Raw genomic sequence first — 16,824 nt, 5'->3', positions numbered from 1 at the left:
AATAATGTTCAGTTTGGTGGGGCAACTGTTAAAGGCCAGAAAAAAAAATCTATAAAAATTTAGAGGAATTATGCATTCAAGTTGCTTGAACAGAGTCTTTAAATTACTGTTTTACTTTAAATAAATCAAGGCTATAAGATGTAAATGATGTGCTTTGGTTGTGATTTAGTCAATAAAGATAAAATAGAACTTCAATCTGTGGATCCGGGCTTGAAAAAAACCCAAAAGCCTCTGGAGAAGTAGCAAACAAATGCATGCTTAAACATTTTAAATCAAAATAACATTTTAAATTAAAACTAAACTTTTAAATTAAAATAAAATATTTGAAGTACATTCTCTGCTTCCTTCCTTTTTCAGTTAGCTGCTTGTCTTACACTGGGTTACCCGGAATGCAGAATGCAGAGCCGGTGGAAATGGCTCCTGTGCTATTGCTGTAATCAGGAATACAACCCAGGCAGGATGAAGGAAAGGGGAGTGAGGCAAGGAATGAGGGGCGCTTGTATGAAAACTGCCAGTACGAGCTGGCCTGCACTTGCAAGCAATGAGGGATTTCTTGATCTTATACGACTACTTTCTGAGAAGCTATATAAGTGGCTGCTTTTCAGGGCAGTATATCTAGGATAAAGAGGGAAAAGAGTTTACTTGCTGCCTCCCCTCTTCCATTGGTTAAAAGTTTGCTCTGTGCAGTGCTGATTTGTTTACACCCCGTGTAGGCACCCATAGGCACTAGGGCTGGCTTCCTGGGCAGGCAACCCATACAGGACCCTGAGCTCAGGAGGGGCTGACTCCTGGGTTTAACGTTCCGTAGTTGCTGTCTTGACATTCTTAATAATTTTATCTCTGAATGTGTGTTTTGTAAGAGAAGTCTGAGGGATAGTGAAGCACATGTATGGGGGCTTGGAGTTTCTGTTCATGGTGTGTTCAGTCTCTCCTCTTTTCCCTGCTATCCCGATGGGTTCTCAGCAGCCTGCTTCCCACCCCCACCAATGTCCTCTGCTCCCCCACCTCCACTCGCCATTACACTTTCTATTAGCCTGAATGTTTCAGGGTGATGAGGTACATGTGAGTTAGTGGAGTCCATGGGCATGTGTCCCTTGTTACACTTTCTCTTCTCCCAAGTGGTTTCCTTGGTCTGAGGCAATGTTCCATGTGATAAAATGTTAACAGAACAGGCATTCGTAAACCCTGGCTGGTGGTGCTGTTGGAAGCATTGTGGAGACAAAAGGCAAACCTTAACTCAAGCAGATGTCACATCTGGAAAGAACAAGTATTGTTCCTCATCTAAGGTGGAAGTGATATGTGTCATTCCTTAAGGAATAGTGCTATGCTAATAAATATTTCAGTGTCAGTCTCTGCTCAGGGCAGGTTGGGCATTAAGCAGTGGGACTAGCTGCATCAATCTTAATGATGAGTAAGTAATTCATGCCATGTAGCCCAACCCTACCATGGTAGCTTGGATGAGGCTGTGGATAAAGCATGGGTCAACTGTACAATCACTATGGTGGCCAAGAAAGAAAGGTCGACTCATGTCTGTAAAACAAGTCACCCTGTCCATCTGGTTGGTGAGAGCTTTATCTGAGAGGGTCACTTCCTGTGGACATTTACATGGGACCCAAAGATCTAAACACTTAGTGTCAACTTCCATAGATCATTCACATACCTCTTCCCCAGACCTTCTTATTCCCCAAAGTCCAATCTTGTTCCTTTCAGGACTTGACCAAATAGGCCGTTCTTTGCCACTGCTCAGGAATCTATGTGTATCTGTACTTTAGGCCATCCCAGATTGAAGCGGGTGACCATGTGCAATGCTCAGAAGTCTGCCTACAGGGAGAAGTTCCCTTCATCACAGTTCTTTTATGTCTGTTCCTCACTAATTTTTATTAGTCTTTTATTTTATTAAAATCTTTTTTGCCTTTTTTTTTGCTTTATTTTGGTTTTGTACCAATATATTATTATTGACCCATCTATGAACCAGGCTTGAGTTCTTTCTCTCTCTGTTAATTGGTATTAAAGAATCCTCCGTGCGTCTATGGGAGTGAGTTGAGGAAGAGATATTGATGCCATTGAGACAGGTGAATGGGAGTCTGGATGACCTGTGCACGTAATTTACTCAGACCTCATTTTCCATCATTTAGTGGATTGTTGTACTTGCCTAACCTCATGATTCAGTGAGAAGCTGACCTCATGATTCGGTGAATCTAATCATATCCAGTGAATGGGCAATTCTCATACTTATCTGCATAGCCAGTTGGTATCCCGAGGTCAATCAATCTCTACTAGGACCCAGTGGCACACCAGGAGCTGTTTTTTTTTTTTTTTTTTTTTTTTGAGGTTTTATTTATTTATTTATTTATTTGAGACACACACAGAGAGAGAGAGGCAGAGGCATAGGCAGAGGGAGAAGCAGGTTCCATGCAGGGACTCGGGACTCAATCTTGGGACTGTGGAATCACGCCCTGAGCCAAAGGCAGACTTGAGCTCAACCACTGAGCCACCCAGGTGCCCCAGGAGCTGTTTTTCAAATGGAAATTAGTTTAGTTCTTGGCCATAGATGATGTGGCTTTGCTCTCTAACCCTAGTATTTTGTGCTATCTTTACCACTGAAGCTTTCTGAGACTCCACACAGTATTCTTATCCATCACAGCCGCCTCTAGCAGGGCCTCTAGCGCGGCTTCTAGCACTGCCAGATCTGCTGAGTGATAAGGTGGCAGAGCAGCTGCATCTCCACCTGGACTCTTCCTTTCTGAATGTAATCCCAGGAGAACAATGAGGGGAAAAGGGTAATGAAGCAAGAGAGGATAGTGAATAAATATGAGCATGCACTAATCAACTGGCCTCCACTTGGATCTGAGAATGATTTCTGGGGGTGCCTGGTTGGTTCAGTCAGTGGAGTGTGCAACTCTTGATCTTGGGGTTGTGAATTTGAGCCCCACATTGGTGTAGAGATTCCTTAAAAATAAAATCTTAAAAAGAATGACTGATTTCTCAATATTTTTTTTCAATATTTTTTTAAAGATTTTTTATTTTATTCTTTATTTGACAGAGAGAGAGAGAGATTGAAGGTAAGCAGGGGGAGCAGCAGAGGGTGCTACAGAGGGAGAGGGAGAAGCAGGCTCCCCACTGGGCAGGGAGCCTGTTGTGGGGTGGGATCCCAGGACTCTGGGATCATGACCCAAGCTGAAGGCAGATGCTTAACCGACTGAGCCACCTGGACGCCCCTGGTTTCTCAATTTTCATTGAGAGGTCATTTTCTGACAGGCTTTGATGTATTTTATTTTCAGTTCATAAAATCTAGTGGAAGGAAGAATTTATCTGTCAGCTGCCATTTTGCCTCAGTCAAAGACCTACCCCAGGGGGCATTAGTTTCCCCACACTTCCCAATTGCACATATGTGGGCAATATATACATGTATATGTGGGTGGGCAGGTCTGCCTCCCCAATGGGAGGTCCTCCGGAAAAACCTGGAGGTCTATGTGAAAGATGTAGGGTGTGGGCACAAAGGTAGATTGTGGCAGCTGGGTCCAGAACAAGGGATTCTGGATTCAGTTGAAACCAAGAGCCCTGTAGCGTGTGAAAGGAATGTTAATTAACCAACTACAAATCCAAAGTGAATTGGGTTGGAGGGCTTCTGCTACATTTATCTGTGAGATGAAGGGTCTTAATCAGAATTATTGACTATGATTGTCATTGACCCTATCCCAGTGATTTACAGATCTCATCAGATCCCTGAACTTTCCCTGCAGTTCCAATATCATGGGCCCAACTCCCACATACACATTTAATAGGGCATTTCAAACTTAACATTGCCATACCAGAACTCTTAATTCCTCCCACCCCATGAGACTTGCTCAATTCTCCCATCTAGAAGTTATACTCGTTCCTCTCTTTCCCTTGGTGTCCTCTCCTTGACTCATGCCCATTTGCTCCAGTAATAAGTCTTCCAAGACATGTCTTGAAAATGCTTACTTCACCACTACTTTCAGTTGAAGCCACTTTTACCTTTACTTGTATTATTGAAATAACCTCCCTTCTATACTTGCTCCACCTAGAATCCATTCTTCCCAGAGCAGAAGTACTTTCTAAAAATGGAAGGTAGATCATGTCACTACCCTGCTTAAAACTCTCTGATATGTTCCCTCCTATAATTAGCATAAAATCCAATCACGTAAGTTGTCTGGCGTGCACCTATCTCTCTCACTTTATCTCACACCATTCACTTCCTCCACCATTGCATTCTAGCCACACTGGCTTTCTTTCTGTCTCTAGCTCTTCCCTCTGCCCAGAGTGCTCTCCTCCCTAGGTCTTCTGAAGAGTACACTGCTGCAGGGTAGCCTACCCGGTTCCTGTCCCAACACCCTATACTAATCTTATTTTTGATTGTTTGTGGTCTCTTCTTGGCCCCCATTTGAATGTGAGTTCCATGAGAGCAGAGCACTTACTCTTTTTCACTCTTGTATTTATTGAACCTAGAATAGTGCTTGATGCAAATTGCATGGTCAAGAATTCAATTCTTGAATGAATGCATGGTTACGGATACTTGTAATGGAAATATTTATAACTAAGCCAAGAGTTCCCCTTTATAAATATAAAAAGTTTAGGAGATATATTTGTCAAATAATTTTAAAAAAAAGCATCCTGTTTTTCATTTGACTGAAGAAAACATAGAAACTGTTTTTAGAAGACTAACAGCTCGGGCCCCATGGACAGATAGGTCAAGTAGGCTTCCCTGTGGAGGATTCAGACTAGGAATCAGTTGTAGCAGCAAATTGCCAGAAACTTTGTGGCTAATTTCAAAGGAACCTGGTTGCAGTTAATTTTTATGCATAGCCTAGGGATGACCAGAGCCTCTAGAAGGCTAAGAGAAAAAATGTCAAGCCCAGGGGTGCCTGGGTGGCTCAGTGGTTGAGCATCTGCCTTTGGCTCAGATCGTGATCCCGGGGTCCTGGGATCGAGTCCAGAATCAGGCTCCCTGCAGGGACCCTGCCTCTCCTCTGCCTATGTCTCTGCCTCTCTGTGTCTTTCATGAATAAATAAATAAATAAAATATTTTTAAAAAACCCCAAAACTTTCAAGTCCAACCTGTGGTAGTGAGGCTATTCTGTTACATAGAAAACATAGGATATGAGAAACGCATTTGTATTACTGTGGTCTGGATTCTCCAGAGGAATGTTCTCATCACTCTTTGATGTTATTTTTGGGATGGCCCTTGGAAATCATCTAGCTTAGCCTTATTTTATGAATGAGGAAAGGAAGATCTGGAGAGGGAAAATGACTAAGCCAAGGTCATTCTGTTAGGGGCAGAGCCAGAACCAGAATTCAAATCTCCTAACAGAGCCTTGATAGAGATTTTTACAATGTACCATGGCACCTGTTCCTTCACTCGCTGGTCCCCCCCACCTCAAAATAAAATAAAATAAAATGCCTCAAAGAATTTGCCTTAAAAAATGTCCTTGTGAGTCCTGATGGGATCACCTTGGGTGTCTGAATGCTGGCAGTGGTGATAACAAGGAAGGCGCTGATAGTCCTTTCTTATTTTGCTTGGAATATTCTTGACTCATCATCAAACAAGGGAGTAATTGTGTTTTCAGATAGGGCTCCAGGAGACTACAGGGAGTCAGTCACAGGAAACATTTCCCTGCAACTGTGAGCAGTCTGCCGAAACTCACTAGAGGGAAATCACCCTGGGTGTGTTTTCTCCCGTGACTCCATTGGTCTCATAGTGAATGGACAGATGCAGTTGTCTTTGCTGGCCAGGTTTCGGTTTGCAGAATTTCGGGAAGTTTAGTTTATCCAGGTCTCAAAAAACCAGAACGGGTTTTCTTTGTACTGTGTTGCTGTAGTTAAAAGTTAGGACCATCAGGGCAAGATCTGGGGGAAGATGGAATGTTTTCCTTCACGGAAAACAACTGGGTTCTATATTCTCTTTCCCGCATAGTGTTCACCATTTACTTCTTCCTCTGTTTTCCTGATGGGAGGCCCAGTAGCATCCAATATGGGGTTTTCCATCCATATCTGTTTCCTTTAGACAATTCTCAGGACGATGAGGATTTGGTTGCTGGGGGTGGCGAGCCCCTACGAGCCAACTGCAGGACTTACCAGCCCTGTGCGTTTCTGGCTAAGCATGCGGCCAAGAAGTTCAGGACTGGTGTTTCAGGGCCAAGCGTGCCCTTTCGGACCGTTCTGTGAGATGTGATTACAGCAGCACGGTGTCCTTTTGTTTCCAGGGTGGGCTTGGGGAAGGGCAGACAACTCGGGCCTTTTGGGTTCGTCCCTCCCCGGAGGAGAAGCTTGAGCCGCAACAAGCGGCCGGAGTCCTCCGGGTTCCTTCCTCCCTCCCGCCAAGGGCTTGGACGAGCCTGACTGCAGCTGCCCGCGTTTTCGGCCCTCTCCGGGCTCGGGCTCGGGCTCGGGCTCGGGCTCGGGCTCGGCGCGGTCCCGGCTGCGCACGGCCGTCGCCCTACCTCGGTGCCGCCGGTTCCCTCCCCAGTAAAATGTTCTCCGCGCGCAAAAGCCGCGGCTGAAGGGCACAGCCCGGGCGGAGAGGGACGGAGCCCGCCGGCCGCCGCGCCGCCGCACCTGCTCCAGCCGACGCGGACGCTGCTCGCCCTGCCTAGGAAACTAATGGAGCGTCCCTAAGAGACCCCAGCTCCAGCGCGGCTCGCCCCAGCTTTCTCCCCCACCTCCAGACCCCCAGGTGAGACGAAAACGAAAAGCGCCAGGCCCTGCGACTGCCCGCCAGCGCCGCCAGCCCGCCTGCAGAAACGTGCTGGCAGCGGGCTGAAGCCCGGAATTCGACCTCATTGAATCCTTAAGCTGCTCTGTTTAGTGGAAAGAAATGTTGTCATCACCGTTTCCTTTTGCTTTCCAGCCATTTCTTTTCTTGCGGGAACTTAAAAACATTTCCTCTGGGGATGGGGCGAGAACAGTCGGATGGGGACGTTTGCAGGTGCAAAGCCCTCTGGCTTCCTGTGCCGTTCGCGCCTTCAGGGACGCCTACGCCGACCCGGGTCCCCGGCAAGGCGTCCGGCGGCCTCCTGAGAATGGTGGCGGAGAGCCAAGGGTGCGAATGGGATGCTGCGGTTTGTGGGGGTCTGTTTCAGCATTTATATTTAAATATCTTTCCCTCGAAGAATTTTTAATTGGAGATTTCGCCCTGAGGTGCTCCAATAAATCAGAGAAGGAGCCAAACCTAGTTATTTCGCTTCGTAACCAACCTTTATTTCAGGGCTTTCTTTCCCCTGCGGTTCTTGCCCCGAAGCGATCTGTAAAGCGAACCCACTCTGATACAGTTTGAAAAGTGCATTTTGTACTTGGCTCTTTCTTTGATCGAATTAATCTGGGCTTTTTTGTAGTTCTAAATGAGGCCTATGGGCTGACAATGTAGCTGTTTAAAGGGGATTTTAGGGGATAATAGCCAATGCAAATAGTGCCATGAGAATGGCAACTTGCTTTTGCACTTTCAATCACATAATAACAGCAAAGAAAGCTTTTAAAATGAATTGAAATTTTGTGGCATGCCATCTGGGATTATTTGGGGAAACAGTTCTGAATACTGCAGTTGGGCAAAAGAATGGTGGTACGGTCTGCTCTTAAGCTGACATGTTTCAGATGGCAGCCTTATGCTAACTGGTGCAAAGTTGGCTAGCATTTTTTTTTTATTTTATTATTTTCTTTCTCTCGGATTATCTGCAAAAATTCTCTTTGATTGCTGGTATTTGGGTCTGAAAAACTTTTCCATTGTTGAAGAATTCAATTCAACCCCTTGCAGCTGCTGATCCCCTCATTGTTCCACTCGTTATGTGTACGCGTCTCAGATGAATGTAGCCAAGCCTTTTAGTGCCTTAATAGGTGTCTACATAAAGGTCATTTATTCTGCCGTACTTGTTTTAACAAAAGTTTATACACAAACAACAACCACAGCTAAAACATTCACATTAATCAATTTCCTCCCGATGCAGAATGCAAAAACTGCCTCAGGCCATGGCCCAGGCATGAAAAATGTTTTCTGCATATGATGTTGTGAAGCAGAAAGTAGTTTAAGTAATTTCATCAAGGGCAAAGCATAATTATTTCAGCACAGTTTCTAGCTGAGAGCACCCATTCTGTGCTTCTCTGCATGTGTAGCTGTGGTCAGGTTACACTGAGGGCAGAGAGGTGTTTTGGATGGAGTGAGTTGAGGCTTTAGCCTTTCCCTTAATGTTCACCCCGCTTTGGAGGCTGTTCTCCGTGAACTTCTGCTCTTGTCTCTGCAGGGAAGGACACGTAGGTGATATTAGAATCTGGAGAAAGTTGCATAAAGGTATCTGGAATTTGCATAATTAATTAATTAACTTCCTTGCAGGTGTAAGTCCTCCTGCTATACAAAGGAAAAAACCACAGCCACTTCTTTCCATCTGCTTTTAGAATGAAGGAAATGAAAATAACCGCTTCCCACCACAAGGGCTGGTGAGGATACCCGTGGGCTAACTAATTTCTAGACAGAGCATTTCAGGGGAGGGTTCCTAAGAGATCTTGGTACTTGGAGTGGGGGTGGGGGGGATTGCCCAGCACAGTGGACGTCATGTGGGAATTACAGAACTCCGGCCACGTGGGGGAGGGAGCAAGGAGGCCCACCCACCCTGCTTCCCTGAGCAAACTGAAGCTCCCGAGGAGCTTGCCTCAGCAGGGTAATTCAGAGAGGGGGCCACATTCTTTGATCTATCTCAGGATGATACTTAATAACTGATCAGGGCCCTAAATTCACCCAGATCCTTCAGGAGGCAAATATAAACCCTCTTGAGCATCTACAGGCTGTCCTCCCCTGCTGTGTCAGTTTACTGGCTCCAGGTTTAGACTTGGTGAGTTAAGGATTCAGGTCCTTAGATGCTTTGGGGGTTTTGTGAAGGTCAAAAAGCTCTGAGATTTGGCCTCAGGGTGGGTTCCACCCCTTCCTCCACCCTCCTCTGGCGGTCTCTTCCTTTCACACACTCTCCCAGGGGCTGAGCACAGCTAGCTGATTCTTCCCCACTGGGACTTCTCAGTCTTTTGGGTTAGACAAGGCTTCTTGCACTTTAAGGAGCTGCAGAGGACCTGGGGTCTTCTTTAAATGCACGTTGTGATTCTGTTTCTCTGGGATGGGGCCTGAAAATCTGCATTTCTAATGAGCTCCCTGGTGCTGCTGATGCGGGGGGTGGGGGGTAAGAGGGGTCTGAATTTTTAACTCACATAGAGATGAGGTACAGCTCTCACTGTCCCACAGCCAAATTATCCATCTGTAAAGTGGTGGGGATGAAAATGTTCATCGAGGCAATCTGGGGCTTCTTGGCTTTTCAACTCCAGTAACTTTTCGGGAGATTGGGAAAGACGGGGACAGTCTAGTTTTGGGGAGGCTTATCCTTCCATTGATCTTGCACTTCATTTTATCTTCCAGTTCCAAGCTGGAGAGACAAAGTAAATGATATTTGGTACTAGTCTTTTATCATTTCTATATTATTCGCTCATTTAACAAACTTATTAAATGTTTTTGGATGCCTACTATATGCAGGCACTGTGGGGGTGCTGTGGGTGCAGTGGTGGCAAATAGCTCTCATCCGTGTCCACAAGCAGTTTGTACTCCTGGAGGCTGCAGCAGAGGGACAGTCTCACACTAGCTGCACTTTGGAATCACTTCGGGAGTTTTTAATAGATGCCTGAGCCCCACTCCCACTTGGAGAGAGGCACATTTAACTGATCTGGGATGGGGCTCAGTCATTAGTTTTGAAGTGCTTTTCAGGGGAATCTAGTGCAGCCGGGACTGAGCATCCTTGGCCCAAAGTGTCTCTGCCAGCCTGCCTTTCCAGAACATGAGCCCACTGTAGGAGAGAGGACAGGGCAGAGTTACCTGTGTTCCCTTCAGCTACTCATGTGTCAGTGATATCACATCCTGATTCTAAGTCCTAGGACATCTCTCTGACATGAGCCCCTCCACTGCTCAGCTAACACTGCTTTAGTGCAAAAGAGGGGCAAGACTCCATTGGTTCCAGTTTGGGTGAGCAACTGACCCGGTTTGTCTAAGACTGAGGGGTTTCTCAGGATGTGGACTTTGGGTGCTAAAGCCAGGAAAGTCCTGGACAAACCTGGATGAGTTGGTGGTCACCTTAATGACTGCTACTGTGGGGTTCTCAAGCTTGACACAAAAAGCATGATTCATAGAAGGAAAAATTGATAAATTGGACCTCACTAAATGAAAACCTTTTGCTTTGTGAAAGACTATGGAAGATGATGAGATAAGCTACAGACTGGGAGAAAATATTTGCAAACCGCATGTTTGATAAAAGACTAGCATCTAGAATATATAAAGAATTTTTAAGACTCAATAAGAAAAACAAACAGTACAATTAGAAAATGGGCAAAATGCATGGGCAGACATTTCATTGAAGAGGATATACAGATGGCAAATAAGCACATGAAAAGATGTTCAACATCACTATTCATTAGAGATATGCAAATTTAACCACAATTAGATATTACTATATGCCTATGAGAATGGCTATAATGAAAAATAATGACACCACTGAATGCTGGTGAGGATATGGATAAGATGGATCACTCTTTTTTTTCTTTTAAAGATTTTATTTATTTGCGGCAGAGAGAACATGAGTGGGGTTGAGGGAGAGGGGCCGGGGGAGAGGGAGTAGCAGACTCTGTGCTGAACAGGAGCCTGATGTGGGGCTTGATCCCAGGACCCTGAGATGATGACCTGAGCCAAAGGCAGATGCTTAACTGATGGAGCCACCCTGGCACCCATAAAATGAATCACCCTTATGTCATGTAAAATGGCACAGTACCCTGGAAGACAGTTTGGAAATTTCTTATAGAATGAAACATACAACTACCATATATCCAAGCAATTGCACCCTTGAACATTTATCCCAGACAAATGAAAACTTATGTTTACACAACAAACTATACACAAATGTTAATTAAAGCTTTATTTGCAATTGCTAAAAACTAGAAACAACTTAGATATCCTTCAACAATTAAATGGAGAGCCAGTGATTGCATTTCAGTAAATAAAATCTTTTAAAACTTTGTGGGGAAAGAAAATAAAAGGAGGTGAAAACATTGGGAACTACTTACGATTCCAGTGCTTACTGGGTCTGGATATTTGATTTTGGGGTTCTACATTCAGAGGGTAGTCAGCCTGTGTGGTGAGCTGGGAAAAGCCTTCTGAGGGGCTGGGTGAAAAACAGAAAAAGAGGACACAGTGAACTGGAAAATTAAAAAAAAAAAAAAAAAAAACCTAAACAACAACAATAACAAAACCCAAAGCCAAGTTGTAAGTAAGAATACTTACTTACATCAAGGATATTTAGTTTTAAAAAAGGAGTACTTCTAGGATATAGTTGATGTAAGTTCAACTTGATATTCTTCTATGTCTGTGCCTCTTATAGTATAGAGATAACAAATGCTCATAATAATGATTGGATCATGAAGTGCTTTCTTTTTTTAAAAAAATATTTCATTTATTTATTCATGAGAGACACAGTGAGAGGCAAAGACACAAGCAGAGGGGGATGCAGGCTCTCCGCAGGGAGCCCGATGTGGGACTCAATCCCAGGACTGTGGGATCATGCCCTGAGCTGAAGGCAGATACTCGACCACTGAGCCACCCAGGCATCCCCATGAAGTGCCTTCTGACTTGTCAAAACTGCTTTATAAATATTATTGTTATGGGTAGACTCTACTGTATCACAATTTTCCACAATGTGGTAATGCATGAATATTCTTGCTGTGGCATCTTTTAATTAATGTTTGCTGATCCAGGCCATGTTCTTTCTAAGAGTTGAAGGTACCTGGACAAAAGAGAACTCATGAATACCCCCTTACATTGCTAATGGAAGGGCTTATCTGTTGGTTCAGGAAATCAGGTTGGACTTTTGGGGCCCAAGGATCCAGAAGTGCCACGCCAAGGGGCTCACTTGAGTCTTTCATGCTAAAATGGTACCCTACTGGAGCCCCCACCTCTAGTACCGTAGATGTAATAACAATTGACTCCTATGCAGTACTTCCCATGTACCAGACACTGTTCGGAGTATTTTACTCTCGTTAACTCGTTTAATTCACCTTTCAAGCCTATGAGATAGGTGCTATTTCTAGTCCCATTTTACTGATAAGAAAACTGAGGCACAGAAAAGTTAAACTGCCCAAGGTCACGCAGCTTAGCAGAATCAAGGTATAAATTCAGTTCATCTGGCTCTGGAGTTCATTTCCTTTCAAAAAAAGTATGCAAATGCATAGGTTTTATATAGGTCATCTGTTTGAATGCCAAATATTTCTATTTTAATATGCCTCAGATTTTGTAGAATTTATTTTGGTTCCCTTTTCTGAATCAATTTCTCTATTAAGTGCCTATATCACATACGTGCAATATTCCAGTTTGTCAAGATGGTAACCCATGGTAGGTTGCATTAATTGTGGAGTCTCACAAATGGCAACACAAGACTAAAATGGAATAATGTTATTCTAAATGTCATTGTACATGTCAGCTGTCTTGATGAGACCTGCATAATTTAACAGTTACCGGTACTATGGAATAATTTGTTGGATGGTATCATTTTCATTTATTTAAAATTATGATTCAGGATAATGTGTCATTTGTTTGTGTTCATGGATTGCCATTTTCCCCATGGACACCATTGAAGAAGGACGAGCTTGCTGTAGAAACCCTAGTAAGTTTTAAATGATTATCTGAAGTGTGTGTCTGCTCCCCTCTTCTCCCATGTTGGCTGAGGGGCTGACCTGTAAACACCAGTATGTTCTTTATTCTATATGTTCACAGAGTTGGAGGGATTTGAATGGCTCTAGATTTAATCACAGGCTGCTGTTTCTTAATGTAGCACGTGTTCCTTTAAAAATGAAATGAGACCATGTTGCAGCTAAGTGTAAGGGATTTTTCTTGTAGGAGTTTGTTGTTGTCAGTACTAAGGCTCTCTTTTAGTATTACTTTCTCGATTTTTTGAGAAAACTCAGAGGGTCACTTCTATGATTCCCCTCTTTCCTCACTCTCAACTCAGACTGCTGGGCTAGCTCAGTAGGAGAGATAATGTTTGGTAATTAACTTTTAGATAAATTGCTGCTTGAGGGAAAGGGAAAGTACCTGGAGAGCTGGAAGTCAGTCCATCAAAGCAGTCAGAGGAGACATCCCTATAATTTTGTCATTTTGCAAATGATGACAATGTTTGCTTGACAGTCTAAGAAATAGCATTCCAAGCATGCAGGCATCCAAATGAGGAGGAAGAAACCCCATGCCATTGTCAAAGTGTCTTCTCTCTGACTCAGAATGTAAGGGGCAGAGAGAACAGTGTCACCACAGCTTAACATAGACTTATACTTGCACATCTATCAGTTGTGTAACCCTCCAGAACAATCTGCAGTATAAGAAAGTCATGGCCCTGGATCTAGCCAGATTATGGAAACTACTTTCTCTGAGTAATCAGGCAACTGGCATAAGATGGAAAAAAGCATCAAGTATACAACATTGTAATGTCAGTGCTTGTACAGAATGACAAGAGGACTTGAGCTGTTTCTTACTATTTAATGCTCTATGTCAAGTTGACTTAAGTCATATTGTATGTTTGTTACTATTTTTCCTCTTTAGTTTTCATTTGATTAGTTCCTTAGAATTACAGTTTATAATTATGCATGCTAAAAATGACAAGTTTTATATTCTTCTGTTGACTAAACAACTCTTGCTATACATTCCATCTTTTTTGGCTCATACTTCACTGAATTATGACAACCTTCTCAACTGTTTGAAGTGGAGTCACTGTTTTTACTACATATACTACATAAGTTGTAATTCCATTGGATATCTAAGAGACTTTGAGAACTGGAAGGAGCCTTTGAGCCAAAAACAGCTGCATTTGCAGAGTGCTTAGTCCTGTCAAGGATCCCAATAAATGTATATTGTTTCATTCTCAATAGTCTGTGAGGTGAGTGTAAATAACCCCCTTTTTTACAGTGAGGACGAATGAGGCCTGGTAAGGTTAAATACCATGAGCCAAGTCTCCCATCTGGTAGAGCTGGGAGTAAAACAGTAGCTGCCCTGACTCTAGTTAGTGTGTGCTGGGAATGAATGTCCAGGTGCTAACTCCGGGGGCTGAATGCCTTAGAAAAACGGAGGTCAGGAGAAGTTAATTCACCTAAAGTGACATCAACAAATAACTGATTTTCTGAATTGACTAAAGAAAAAAAGGAGGAAGGCCAGTTGAAGACACTGGTGTCCTTGAATGGAATTCTATCCCTTCTAGGTCTTAGACACTTCCCCATCCCCACGTCCTGTCCTTCACTGATGACCACACAAAGCACATTCTGTCAGTAAGCACTTAGGAATAACAGCTGGTTGAGATATAATTTATATATCATAATATTCATCCTTTTAAAACATACAATTCAGTGGTTTTTTTAGTATGTTCACAGAGTTGTGGGACCATCACCAACCACTGGCAACCACTGATCTGCTTTTGTCTCTATGGATTTGTCTATTCACATAAATAAATGGAATAATTCAATATGTGGCCTTTTTTGTCTGGCTTCTTTCACTTAGCATAATGCTTTCAAAGTTCATCCATGTAGTAGTATGAATCCATTGCCTTTTAATGGATGAAAAATATTCCATTGCATGAATATACTACATTTTGTGTATTCATTTATCAATCAGTGGATATTTATGTCATTCTACTTTTTTTTAAGTATTTTATTTATTTATTCATGAGAGACACAGAGAGACAGAGACATAGGCAGAGGGAGAAGCAGTCTCCCTGCAGGGAGCCCGCCGATGTGGGACTTGATCCTAGGACCCCCGGATCATGCTCTGAGCTGAAGGCAGACACTGAACCACTGAGCCACCCACGCATCCCTATGTTATTCTACTTTTTAGTTATTGTGAATAATGCTGCTATGAACAATCATGTATAAGTTTTTGTGTGGATGTATGTTTTATTTTAAGAAATATTTATTTACTTGAGACCGATTGAGCATTTGTGTGAATGGGGGGGGGGGAGAAGGAGAGGGAATCTCAAGCAGACTCTCCTGTGAATGTGAAGCCCCACACAAGGCTTGATCTCATGACTCTGAGATCATGACCTGAGCTGAAATCAAGAGTCCCTTGCTCACCCAACTGAGCTACCCAGGTGCCCTGTTGGATGTATGTTCTCATATTTAGGGGCCATGTGCTTAAGAGTGGAATTGCTGGGTCATATGGTAACTCTGTGTTTAAATTTTTTTTTTTAAAGATTTTATTTATCCGTTCATGAGAGACACAGAGAGAGGCAGAGACACAGGCAGAGGGAGAAGCAGGCTCCATGCAAAGAGGACCCCAGAATCACTCTCTGAGTGGAAGACAGGTGCTCAACCACTGAGCCACCCAGGTGTCCCTCTATGTTTAAATTTTTGGGAAGCTGCCAAACTGTTTTCCAAAGTGGCTGCCCTAGTTTACATTCCAACCATCACTGTTTGAGAGCTCCAGTTTTTCCACATCTTGCCCATACTTGGTATTGTCTATCTTTTCCATTATAGTCAACCTAGTGGGTTGTGAAGTGGGTGTGAAGTGATATCTCATGATGGTTTTGGTTTGTATTTCCTTAATTATTAATGATATTAAACATTTTTTCATGTGCTTATTGACTATTGTATATCATCTTTGGGCAAATAGCTATTCATATCCTTTGCCCATTTTTAATTGGGTTGAGTGTTAAGAGTTCTTTGTATACCCTGGATTGTAGACCCTTATCAGATATATAATTTGCAAATATTTCTCCCATTCTGTTGGTTACCTTTTTGCCTTTTTAAAAAATTTTTTTTATTCATGAGAGGCACAGAGAGAGAGGCAGAAACATAGGCAGAGGAAGAAGCAGACTTCCCCTAGGGAGCCTGATATGGAACTTGATCCCAGGACTCCAGGACCAGGACCTGAGCCAAAGGCAGACGCTCAACCACTGAGCCACCCAGGTGTCCCTCTTTTTGCTTTCTTGATGGTGTTCTCCAAAGCACAAAGTTTTTAATATTGATGAAGTCCAATTTACCTGTTTCTTATGTCACTTACACTTTTTTGTCATACATAAGAAAACATTTCCCAATCCAGGGTCACAAAGATTTAATCCTCTTATTTCCTTCTAAGTGAAATACATAGTTTTAATTCTAAGTGAAATACATAGTTTTAATTCTTATTAATTATAGTAAGAACTAAATCTTAGGTTTATAATCCATTTTGATTTTTTAAATACACAGTAGGGGGTAATAAACATTTTTAATACAAGTTTATGGGAGTTAGTGGTTGGCAGATACTACTTTGATTATTAAATTGGTGTATATTAGAACAGTATAGCCCATTACTTAAAATTATGTTAATCTATTAATGTGATTGTGAAGAAATATTAGAATTTTGGCTTTATTTTATTTTTTAAAGATTCTATTTATTTATTCATGAGAGACACACAGTGAGAGGCAGAGACACAAGCAGAGGGAGAAGCAGGCTCCATGCAGGGGGCCTGACGTGGGACTCGATCCCGGGACCCCAGGATGAGACCCTGGGCTGAAGGCAGTGCTAAACCGCTGAGCCACCCGGGCTGCCCAGAATTTTGGCTTTAAATTTAAAATTGATTCTAGCCCTGCCTTTTCTAACTTTAATTTTCTTAAAACTAATAATAGTAAAATGTTCTATGATTTTTTGATATATATCTATTAAGCCACTATACTGGGGATGGGAAATCATTTTCTATTAAGGGACTTCTGCTAACAGAAATAAAAAAGCAATTCGTGAGCCACAGGAGTAAAACATAACTTTAATTATTATTATAAAGAAAG

At 42.9% G+C, this 16,824-nt stretch overlaps 1 protein-coding gene and 1 long non-coding RNA gene across 2 annotated transcripts in view; one reads left to right on the top strand and one right to left on the bottom strand.

Annotated features, from left to right (window-relative positions):
* Positions 1-6,675: 6,675 nt before the first annotated feature.
* ZNF800 (zinc finger protein 800) overlaps positions 6,676-16,824 on the top strand; it is a 146,981-nt gene continuing 136,832 nt past the window's right edge. The window contains exon 1 of the mRNA XM_077857211.1: positions 6,676-6,694. The gene's annotated coding sequence lies outside the window, so the exon portion shown is untranslated. The remainder of the gene's footprint in view (positions 6,695-16,824) is intronic.
* Positions 7,857-11,200, bottom strand: LOC144288371 (uncharacterized). The gene is made up of 3 exons (XR_013356313.1): positions 11,098-11,200; positions 9,205-9,416; positions 7,857-8,246 (listed from the first exon to the last, which is right to left on the bottom strand). It is a non-coding gene; the product is annotated as an uncharacterized LOC144288371 (long non-coding RNA).

The sequence above is a fragment of the Canis aureus genome, chromosome 18 (assembly GCF_053574225.1).
Source record: "Canis aureus isolate CA01 chromosome 18, VMU_Caureus_v.1.0, whole genome shotgun sequence".
Lineage (NCBI taxonomy): Eukaryota > Metazoa > Chordata > Mammalia > Carnivora > Canidae > Canis > Canis aureus.
This window is presented reverse-complemented; position numbering and strand designations above follow the sequence as displayed.